Source organism: Papaver somniferum, chromosome 2 (assembly GCF_003573695.1).
Source record: "Papaver somniferum cultivar HN1 chromosome 2, ASM357369v1, whole genome shotgun sequence".
NCBI classification, from domain to species: domain Eukaryota; kingdom Viridiplantae; phylum Streptophyta; class Magnoliopsida; order Ranunculales; family Papaveraceae; genus Papaver; species Papaver somniferum.
This window is the reverse complement of record NC_039359.1, coordinates 31,654,255-31,666,643: the sequence shown is the minus strand read 5'-3', so window position 1 is coordinate 31,666,643 and position 12,389 is coordinate 31,654,255.

Genomic DNA, 12,389 nt, shown 5'->3' with positions numbered 1-12,389 from the left:
TCACAATAATCTTAATCGACGCGGCGAAAAAAGATATTGTGGAAACACAAACGATGAGACGAAGATGTTTGTGATTACTTTAAGATGTTGTCTATCAGAGATATCAATCTCAAGCCAATCTTTGCGATTGTACTCGTATTATAGAAACAGCAAGATCAGATCACACAACTACGAGAAAGTAGTATCGGTCTGGCTTCACAATCCTAATGAAGTCTTTAAGTCGTTAACCTGGTTTTCAAGAAGAAAACTAAGGTTAAAGGAGAATCGACTCTAGCTAATACAACTAGTATCACACAGGAGGTGTGAGGATTAGGTTTCCCAGTTGCTAGAGTTCTCCCTTATATAGTCTTTCAAATCAGGATTTTCAATCAATGTTAGCTTAGTAACAAGCATTCAATATTCACCGTTAGATGAAAACCTGATTAGATTCAAGCTAATATCTTTCAACCGTTGGATTAAAAACTTAGCTTGTTACACACAAATGAAATGCATGATTTTAGGTTTGTGTAACTGTACCCAAACATGTACATTTGTTGGTTCAACAATAGTTAATCAACTGGTTAGCCATATGAGCACATATTCTTCTTTACCATAACTAGTTCAAATGACTCAAATGAACTAGTTAGTGAGTTGTTCAATTGCTTAGATCTTATAGAAGTATACAAGACGCAATCGAAGCAAAAATGATTTGATTCACTTCAATTGATTCATGAACTTTGTAGTCACAGTTTGCAAACTTGCATTCCTTAGTTAATATAAGTATAATTTCACGAATAATCGTTTTTAGATAATAACCAACTCAAGTACGCGGACTTAAGTTCCCAGAAGGAGTTCAAAAACTCCAGCAGATTTTCTCGGGATGAGAACTTCTGCCAGTTCGCGGATTGGGTTCGCGGACTGAGTTCATAACTCTTGTTCCGGTTTTCCTGATCAACAAAGTACGCATACTTCGGTTCAAGGAGTAAGGAGTTATACATATATGTGTTGCCACACAATGCTTATATCCAACATTGGTTATATATTTTAAACTCTCATTTCAATCATTGAAACATTCTTAGAGGACGTTGTATAGTTGTTATTCACAAACCATTTCTCGTCAAAGCCATTTTCAAAGTTACTGAAACATAATATGACTTTCGTCACTAGGTAAAGATGAACTTGGCCAAAGCGAAAGCTTACCAACATATATTTCGAGAAATAGATAGGCGGGATAAACTCGACTCGAAATAGCAAATGTGTATAATCAAAGTCTATATAACAAAACGACTTTTATCTTAAGATAGTAGATAGAGTAGAAAGAATTTTGAGTGATAGATAAGTTCAAGTCTCCACATACCTTTTAGTCGATGAAGTTCCACCAGTTCCTTGAGTAGTTCTTCGTATTGTATGATGATCGTCATGGAGTTATTGAGGTAAAGTACACTTTTTATCCTAGTCCGAGACTTAGCTATAGTAGACTAGAAATCAAGACTTATAGTTTTGATCACTAACATTGACAAACATGCTTGAGATAGCAACGCATGCGAGTTCGACCGAGCAGTTCTCTAACATTGTTGTATTTTTATTTAATTTTGTGTGTTGCTTTTCTTTTATTAATTAATATGAGTTGTGCAATCCTGATATCATGGCTCATGCTCTAATTTAAATATTATTGAGCTATATTAATAAACATTGTGTTTTCTCTTATTGGATTATTTCTTAATCCATCTTTCTCTTGTGAACGGTCTGTGAACGTCCGTGTCCTTCTCCTGCGAGTTCATAGGGTTTCGTTAATGAGAAGTGTCTTCTCTTTATACATATATAACCTATATTGTATTAATCCATCCCTAACATTTATATGGAGAACTCTGCAGAATCTCAAGAGATTGTGCATCTTGATATTGAAGAATACACTCAAGGACGTGAGTCGATTCAAGAGCTGGTTCTAAAGAAGATGATTGCAAGGAAAGAACACAATTCCTGGATTGGTGAATCTGTCAAGGATTTAACTCGTTTTCGGAACGATTCAAAGGTCGAGTTTGCAAATCTCCATCTGCAAATAAACCAACTCTTAGATGGTCAGACCAGAATCCTTGCAAACCAAAATATTCTGATACGGAATCATAAAAAGCTCATCATGGACTGTGTCAAAGCTAGACAACTTTCTCGGGTAGTCAAGAGAATAAAGGAAATCAGTGATACCTTCTATGATAGATTCATTGGAAGGTATGAGGTTCTCAAAGAACTTTGATTTATTTGTCTAATAAATCTTCTTATGAGAATTTATTTCTTGTGTTTTTTTAGAAGAATAAATAAGGTTTGGAATAGCCATTATTGTGAGTACACATAGCTATGTCCAACGTTTTTATCTTCATGTGTTTAGATTTATTTATTTAAATTCTAATTTTTTGGAAGATGATTTTTGCAATTTTAATCTTTATGATTTTATATATTGCAAATTGTTATGGGATATGTTGTTTATGTCCGTGAAACCTGTGACTGTCCCATACTTGTTCAAAAGTTATCTCTATTATGTCGGTATGAAAGTATTGATAAAAGATAGAATGAACTTTTGACTTACAAAAGTTAAAGCCTTTTATGTCATTATTTGATAGAAGGATAAAACTTTTGTTTACAAGGATTATGTCTATTGTATGTCATTGTGCAAATGGTGATGGAAAATAAAATGAATCCTTGTGTATTCCGCAGTATTGATCGATCACCGATCCACATTTTTGTGCACATACTGTGTTGCTCCGTAAGTTCTCTTATGTCGAGCATGACCAATTGAGTTGATCATTTTTGTGGTTAATTCAATTGAGATTTTTAGATACAAATTCATGTTTTCATGTGATTTGGTTATGTCCAAAGAAATCCTTATTTTCTTGTAAAAGTAAGGTCACCTTTGTTGTTCTTTTAAGAATGACATTTTATGGGGGACAGTTCTTTTTGAACTTGTGCTTAATTGCCAAATCTTTGTGAGGACTGCGGCTGTGGAATATTATAGGGGTTATCTTGTATCTTTATAAACTCCTTAATGAATGCATTTAGCTTCGGCTTTATGATTGCATCTAAATAAGTTGGTATGATATTGTCTTTTGGTCATGAAGTACCTCTATGAAAATTTCATAAAGATCCCATTAGTTTTCGTACCTTTGCCAATTTATATTGATAAAAAGGGGGAGAATTAATGTGTAGTTTCATACTAAAAATACATATGGTTTATGTAGTATTATGTAGGGGGGGTGGATTTCATGTTGAGATGAAGTATTGACTAAGAGGGAGTGATACATATAACCATATTATTGTTGTCAAAGTTGTGATACAATTGAACTTTGATGTTGTATAATAATACTATGACACTATATAACAATGATTGAGAGCATTTGTTTTCTCATTGTTATCACTTCGGATCTTCAACAACTATGATGCTGAGTTGAACACGTTTAGAGTCATGGAGTATTTGGAAGTGACGAAGTTTTCGAGTCGTGTTGAAGATGCCAACGAGATCAAGCATTTGGATGAGAATCTACAAATTTTTATTTATTTTGTAATCCATATGTATTGATAGTTTTGTCACTAAAATTGACAAAGGGGGAGATTGTTAGAGCACTGTTCGGTCGAACTCGCATGCGTTGCTATCTCAATCCTATTTGTTAATGTTAGTGATCAAAACTATAAGTCTTGATTTCTATCCTATCTGTAGATGTCTCAGATTATGACATAGATAGTGTAGTTGAGCTTAAATCTCTCGACGTTCATCTCTTGAAGACGAAGAACTACTAAGGGGAGCTTGTGGAACTTCTTCGACAAAAGGTATGTGGAGACTTAAACTCATTTATAAGTTGGAAAGTCTATTTCTACTCTATCTTCTATATTGAGACATAAGTCATATTACGATATAGTTTTATGTATACACATTTGAGATTTCGAGCTGAGTTTATCTCGCTTACATATTTCTCGAAATATGTGTTGGCAAGTTTTCGCTTCGACCAAGTTCATCTTATATCATGTGAAAATTTCCGAGTAACATCTTACATGGTTTGTGTAATACAATCATTTGGTGTTGCCTTGGAATGTTTTGTAATGATTATTTCAATAACTTGAAAATTGCTTTATTGCTAATAGTGTGTGAAAACGGCTATTGTCATCCTCTAAAAAACTTTCAATGGTTGAAATAAGAGTTTAGAACACTTAACCATCATTGGATATGTCATGTTGTGCACTCTTGCACATATGTAATCCATGTCCGGGAACCATAGTATGCGCACCCATTTGCATACCTGTTGGTTTGAGAAATCCGAGAACCTAAGTATGTGTACCCGTTTGCGTACTAGAGTACAAGTTCATGTCCGAGATTTTCAGATGGGATTTGAAGTTCGCGAACCCGTTTGCGTACTGGCGAAACTCAATCTTAGTCCGGGTATTTCAAGTATGCGTACCCGTTTGCATACTTAAAGGTTAAAGTTCTAAAATCGTTTGTAAACATGAATATAAACATTTATATAATAAGGAATGCAATCTTTGTGAACCGTGGCTATAATTTTCATGATTGATTCGAGTGAATCAAACCGATTTTACTTCAATTATGTTCTTGTATAATTTTATGAGAATATAGCAATTGAACAACTCTTTTAACTAGTTTCATTTGAGTCATTTGAACTAGTTATGGTTAAGATGAATAAGGTTGATATAAGAGTAATCATACGGCTAACCTTGGTTAACTATTTGTAAACCAACATGATATACATGTTTAGGTACGGTTACATAAACCTAAATGAGGGTACATTTCATTTGTGTGTAACAAGCTAAGTTTGATCTAACAGTTGAAAGATATTAGCTTGGTTGAATCAGGTTTTTCATCTAACGGTGATTATTGAATGCTTTATTACCAAGGTAACTTGGATTGCAAACCCTGATTTGAAAACTATATAAATGAGAACTCTAGAAACTGGGAAACCTAATCCCCACACCTCTTGTGTGTTACTAGTTTCATAACTAGAGTAGATTCTCCTTTAACCTTAGGTTTCTTCGAGACACTGTAGGTTAACGACTTCAAAGACTTCATTGGGATTGTGAAGCCAGACGCAACTATTTTTTTTGTAGTTGCGTGTTCTGATCTTGCCCGATTCAATCGTATTGAGTACAATTGAAATAATTGAATCGAGATTAATTTCTCCGATAGGCAAGATAAAAGTAATCACAAACATATTCGTCTCATCGTTTGTGATTCCACAATATCTTGTTTCGCTAGTCGATTATGATTATTGTGAGGTGATTGATAATACTAGGTTGTTCTTTGGGAATATAAGACTGGTTTATTAATTGGTTCCCGTTCACCTTGATTTATCAAAAGACGGAACAAAAACTCCTAGGTATTTCTATGGAAGACAGATTTATTAAATCTATAGACTTTTCTGTGTGAGACAGATTTGTTTATCAAATCTTCGACTTTGGGTCGTAGCAACTCTTAGTTGTGGGAGAGATCAACTAAGGGAATCAAGTGCGTAGTATCCTGCTGGGATCAGAGACGTAAGGAACGCAACTGTACCTTGAATCAGTGTGAGATTGATTAGGGTTCAACTACAATCCAGTCCGAAGTTAATTGGTAGTAGGCTAGAGTTTGTAGCGGCTTAATACAGTGTGGTGTTCAATCTGGACTAGGTCACGGGGTTTTTTGCATTTGCGGTTTCCTCGTTAACAAAATTCTGGTGTTTGTGTTATTTCTTTTCCACGATATATTTTTTTATATAATTGAAATATCACAGGTTGTCCGTTAAGATCAATCAATTAGGATATCCAACCTTTGGTTGTTGATTTACATTGATTGACACTTGAACATTGGTCTTTGGTATCGTTCAAGTAACTCCTCTTATATTCAATCGGGCTCGCAGATTTCTATTTGCTGATTGCGGATTGAATTAAGAGTTAGAGATATTAAACTCTTTGATATGTTTTACTCTAGGTTTAGTCTGACTGTCTAGTTGATTCACTAGAAAGTGTATTGGAGTAAGTCCTCTCAGATTACCAAACGAATTGTTGGGTATGGTTGTTAGACCCCGCATTTTCAATCCTATGTATTTAATTCTCCAAAATCCTCATAAACAGACCCAAGCCATGTTCTTCAGTTTATCACCAAAATAACTTCAAAACAATAATTAGCCAACACCCTTGATTCTAATTTGTGGAAGAACATGATGAACCCTAATTTCTGTGAAATCAAAATTAAACTCATATAAACATTTCTACTTCATACCTGATCAAACCCATCTGATGATTCAATCTAATTATTCATTAATCACCACCCATACTGAATTAATTCAACTTCCCGAAACCCTAATTTATCAATTCTCCACTACAGCACGAGAAATCACTTGGTAAATCATCTTCTTTGCTACAATAATGAATACCCATCCTTAATCTTTCTCTTCTTGTTTCTATCTCATCTTCAATTTCACAAAAACTCAAGATCAACTCTAGAAATACCCTAACTTATAATTTCTTTCAATACAATATCCCTAAATTGGTATCCATCACGATTCACGTCTCCAACACTCCTTCATCATCTAAACAGCATCACCAATTGTTCATCTCAAATCAATTTCTCACCTGCCTTTCAGAAAAGAAGCAGGGGAACAAAGGAACAAAGGAGAAGAAGAAGAAGAAGAATAAAGAAGAATGAATCTTCTCGGTGAGGTGAGGTGAAGATAAGGCCGACCAAATTAATGAAGCACCCAACGCTCTGGATAAGAGCTCCCAAGTCAGTTTGTCTACAAAATGACTAATCCTCCCTTCACACTCATTCAATGATATCTTCTTCGTCCGATATCTGAATGACACGTTCGAGTAGTCCATATCGCGTAACTTTTTGAGATCTATTCAACATTACTAGTTTCGTATCTAAATCATTGTTAGATTAATTTCTATTAATTAATATTTCGTGTTAAACTAATCGAGTTATTATCGGCTAAGACGTCTCTTGATTGGTCTAAAAGTGTTGACGATCTTGAGGGTCTTTACACTGACCTTTTCATCCAGCTGCTTTTCGTAGTCCTCACGAGCTTCATCCGGCTGAGGGAAAGTTCAGTCGCAGCATTGGATAATTCATTGTTGAGATTATCCTCAATTTATTTCTGTTCCTTCACCTGACCCTCCAAAGCCTTGACCTTCTCCTGCTCGACATAAAGAAACAGACAACACCACGATCAACTTATCGAAGAGACAGAAGGAAGAAACATAAAACGATATGGGTAAATAAAATAGAACGAAATATGCAAGAGAGGACTCAAGTTTGCAGATTCTGAAAATCATCTTCTCATACTCTTGATCGTTAAGTTCATTCGAGGGACAATATTGTCTATGTTTCTTCGACGAAACTTGCTGATTCTTAAGTGCTATTTGAAGACCCGATAACTGAAGCCGAGTCCATTCTAAATCCCGACTAGTTTTTTGGTGAGTTGTAATCAAGTACTCAAATCATGAATAGTGGTTTCGGCTTCATCTTTGCGTCGGGATAGACGTCGTCGATCATAATACATATCCTGATTCTGGAGACTTAAAGACAATCATTGACCTTCCAAGTTCTCAATAAGGACGAGTCTGTCGATGCAAACGGTAAACTTTATCGCGGAGTTCCTCCGCCAAAGGAGTGATGCTCAAGTGCTTGAAGATGAGATGTTTTACGTTTAAGGCCTTCAATATCTTCACACTGACGATCAATATTTCCATCCTTATTAAACAACATCTGCTGATAGTTGGCGACATATCTCTCTTATTCTTTCAATTTCGGTGACTTTATGCGGTACTCGAAAGCGGAATATCTCTATAAACTAGCAATCTCAACTATAGGGAAAGAAAGGTTAGGACACATGATATTGGCACTTGGAAACATCAATCAAATTAAGAAAAAGGAAGACAAAATACCTTTAGCTCCGTTCAAATGCTCCTGCAACTCACGAGATCGGGTGTGTTCTTGGAAAGTGATAGACGCATTTATGTGTCTAATACAGCCCAATTGTATATTGTGTTAGTACCCATTTTTGTACTTATTATGGTGTTTTATTTATTTGTAGGTGTTTTTGGAAAAATAAGGTTTTGCGGCAAAATTGGTTAAAAATGTGGCGTTTGGAGCTCCGTTGACAGTATACCGGAAGTAGCCCAGAAGTACCCCGGAAAAGTCTGAAAACATCCAAGAAAAATTACTAAAGGCACCCAAGATTTGGTTATTTCCACCCCAAGAATTTTATTTCAACCCCACTTGTTATTCGCACCCCATCAGAGGATAGGGGGCATTCCTTCTCAAAATTCAAAAATGGATTTTTGGCGGGAAGACTTGTTACAGCACTGGCAGATTTGGTGATCGAATTTTGGACGTGATTTTTGGAGATTCAATTGTTGTATTTGCTATTAATGGGCTATAATTGAGTAAACAAGTCTGTTACGATCGATTGGACCCAACCAATTGGGCTGGAATGACCGGGAGAATGGATCAAAGTCCAACCAGGACACGTACTCTCTGTTTAACTTTCAAAGCTATTTTCAAGAGATTCTGGGAGAGTTTTGCGCTGAAGTAAACTATATTTGGTCCTGTTCAAGTCTTGATAAGAGTTTGGTGTCAAATTTATAGCTAACAAACGCGTACAGGGAGATCACAAGAGAGATATTTTCTCAACAGCGCAGAGAAGGGAGAAAAAAGAAGAAGTCGGATCCACTCGAGATTTTTGGGGGTTTGATAGCTATATAAGTGTTGGTTAGAGTCATAAGAAGGGTTGGAAACCCTTAGGAGAGAGTTTAGAGTCGAGGAGAGCCGAGGAGAAGCGATTACATAGAGTTACAGTGCTGCTGCTGCTGCTGTTCGAGGAGGAAGAACAGACCTGCTAAGGCAGTCGTTCTTCAACAGTCTTAAAACCAGAAACGTGTGTCGTAGTTCAACAGCGTTAGATATGTATCGTTTATAAACGGCAATACTCATCTTTGTAACAGTGACGCTGTAACGTTTATACAGCGTTGCAAACTTCTCTTTATCACCATATTCATCAATAAAAACACCTATTAAGCAATTTTGAGCAAGTTTTTGATATGAGGAGCTAAACCCCTTAGCCAAGGCGACGGAGGAAGCCATTGGTCCTTATTTATGGTATAATTCTAACTTTATTATTTATTTGCAATATTATTACATGATTATTTGCATGGAATTTTTATTGGAAAATTGATTTTTATTGAATAATTGTGATTCATTTTGATGGAGCATGCTTAGTTTAAGACTCTTGATGTTTCATGCTTGGTATTTACATTTATTACTTCAAAAATATACAAAAGGAATAATATTAGAATCACTCTAAAAGAAAAATTGCATGAATATTAATTATTAGAATTTATCAAATAATGGGTCAATGGTGGAATCCAAGTCTTGGTGTTTTTCACTAAAGTTTTCAAACAAAATTTATTTGTCTGTTTAAATTTAAATCTAAGAAATTATTTCCTTCACAAGTCTGAAAAGAACCCAGTTTTTACCACAACTACAACATCATTTGAAAATCCATCAAATTTTTGGCGCCGCCGACGCGGATTTGTGTTTAGGTAGCATTTTTTTTTTAGATTTTTTTTTTATTTATTATTTGTTTATTATTTTTATTTGTTCCTTTTTACGTTTCTTTTTGTGTCTTTGATTTACAGGTTCGAAGTGGAATACTAAGGACTTGGGAACAAAAAGCTTAAAGTTAAAAGCTAAAAGAGAAGAAAAAAAAAAGACATAATTTTTTTTAGGATTTAATTTTTATTATTATTTTTTTTGTATATAGCTTTTATTTATTTTTTTTAGAATTTGTAAATAGGCTTTATTTTTCATAATTTTTGTAATTTTTGGACTTTTTATTTGGACTTTATTCTGGACTTTTGGACATTTTTTTATTTTTTTTCAACCCTACGGAAGGGTATCCTTAAATACAAACTGTTTGCAGGGAAGGACGACGATTACGATATCGTCTCGGCCCCTCGGGTTCGCACACGGCATAGGAGTCGTGGCCCGAGTCGACTTCAACGGTTCATCCCCCGTCTGGTACGGGAGGTAAGTCCAATCGAAACACTCGCGAATCCCCTGCAAGCGAGTTACTGTACTCCTTAAGGTGCTAATTGTTTGAGGACGAACCGGACTGTCTTTATTTTCCTAGTAAAGGGCAAGGCCTGGCCTAAACAAGATAAGGGTTCGGATTTCATCACCGTTCTCTTCTTGCCCTCCTTAGGAAAACAAAACCTAACGCGAACCCAAGCTTTAAAAATCTGATTAGAAAGAGACCTATAGGGTATCGAGCTTGTTAGGAAAAAATTTCGAAGGATATTGGTTACCTTTTAAGCAATCTCGAAGTTCATAATGGTTTCTGTGAGTTGAATGCGTGACTGCGCCTCCTTGTGATAGCGGTGAGGCCTTAGGTATCAAAGATCCACTGAGCTTCCCTCGCCTCAATTCAACTTACTTTAACTCGGATTGATTCCAGAGGGGTTTGCTTAAACTGTAACGAATTCCCCTTCGAGAGATAGAAGCTGGTCTAGAAACAATCTAAGTGGAGCCATCATGCTTTTTGTTTGCTAGAAATCTTTAGGTTTGCTTTGGTGGAGTCGAGTCGGCCTTGTTTGTGATTGTATAGAATCCTTCTGTAGTTTATATTTCTTCGGTGATGAATCCTTTTGAGGAGACGCCACCTGCGATGACGTTGCGAGAATATATGTCTAGAAATTCTCGTTATCAAGAGACGTCTTCGGAAATGACTCTTGGTGAATATATGCGTGGGCAGCGATATATGGATACTCCAACTTTTATTGAGGAATCACCTCTAACGATCTATGAGAAATATTATAAACATAGACCATGTAGTTGGGAACAAAGCTTGAGAATTCGTGAATATAAAAAATTATATTGTGATGATGATGATGAGGAGGATGGTGATGATGATTATAATGATATTTCTAGTTCAAATCCAAATAATTTTAATAATTATTTACCTATTCAAAAGGACGAGGATTTGACTAGAAATACCCACGTTTTAGACGATGATTACGAAACTGATGATGGTTTAGAGGAACCAGTTTATCTTGAGAGTACTGTTTTCGAGTCAAACGATTTAGAAACAATAGTCTTAGATGAACTCGTAGAGATTAGCGGGGATGAACCTGACTTAGAAAAATCAATCGCCCACTTTCAGGAATCTGATGACCTAGAAATTAGGGAGATTATGACCAGTCTACCTAGAGACGCCGAAAACTCTAAGTTTGGGGGTGATTATCATTCTCCATGTTCTTTAACTCTTACAAAAATCCCTCACGTGGGACTTGACATCAATTCTTCAACCATCTTACAAGACTATCTTCGTACTCGTTTTCCCGAACTTAATAATATTCAACACGAGTCTCAACTGTTAGAAACCCATCCTCTGGTTGATGAGGTTAGCCCAGGCAATAATACCAAGATTGACTTTGTTTTCCCACCAAAAACTTTTCTACCAATTGTGGGAACTTTTGATTTTAAGATGTGTCGGTTATTAAGTTTTGAGACTAAACCTAATAACTTTAGGATATTAGGGTCGATACATTTTCTTAAGGAAGACCACCTCTTTCATTGTGGTCAGCTGTGTGAGTCAAATATGATTGACTTAGAGGATCCCAAGTTATTCAGGTTGTTGTTATGTGCTTATAAGTTCTTAGTTGAGTTTTTCAAGACTCTAATACCTGAACCGGATCTTAGATTTGAGGAAATCCTACCGATGAAAACCTTTTATTTAGACCCTTTAATAGAGCCTGAACCTGAACCACAACTATATGTAGTTGTCTTAAGCAAGGGTATGTTCGGTATCTTCTTGGTCTGTTGCAGTTTCCTCTTCTTGTGGGTAACACTTTTTGATCCAGATGACCCACAGTTATTCCGGCTACTACTATATGATTCTACGTGGTGACTAATAGCTTTCCTACGTCTGGCTGAAGACTTTAAACTTAGCACTTCTTGGGAGGTAACCCAATATTCTTGCGACACGGTAATATCTTTTCTTATCTCTTTTGCTTCAAGTGGTAACAGTTTTTCCTTGTTCATGCTTTTAATTTTATCTTTAGAACATTGAGGACAATGTTAGATTTAAGTTTGGGGGTATGGGAGAAACATTTTAGTCGCATTTTTGAAACTTCTAGCGTCACATGGTATCCGGTTAGCTAAGTTTACATATTGTTTCTCACCGAAAAGATAGAAATTGGAATGCTACAGATAACAACTTATTGAGACATTAGAGAAAAAGACATTGAGATCCTTGAAATTCAGGAGAGAACTTGTTCTTTTTAGAGGGTAACCGTGATGGACCTAACCATACATGATGGAAAGGCAAGTAGGTCAGGAAATGCCAGAAAGACAAAGCAACCTCACAATGTAG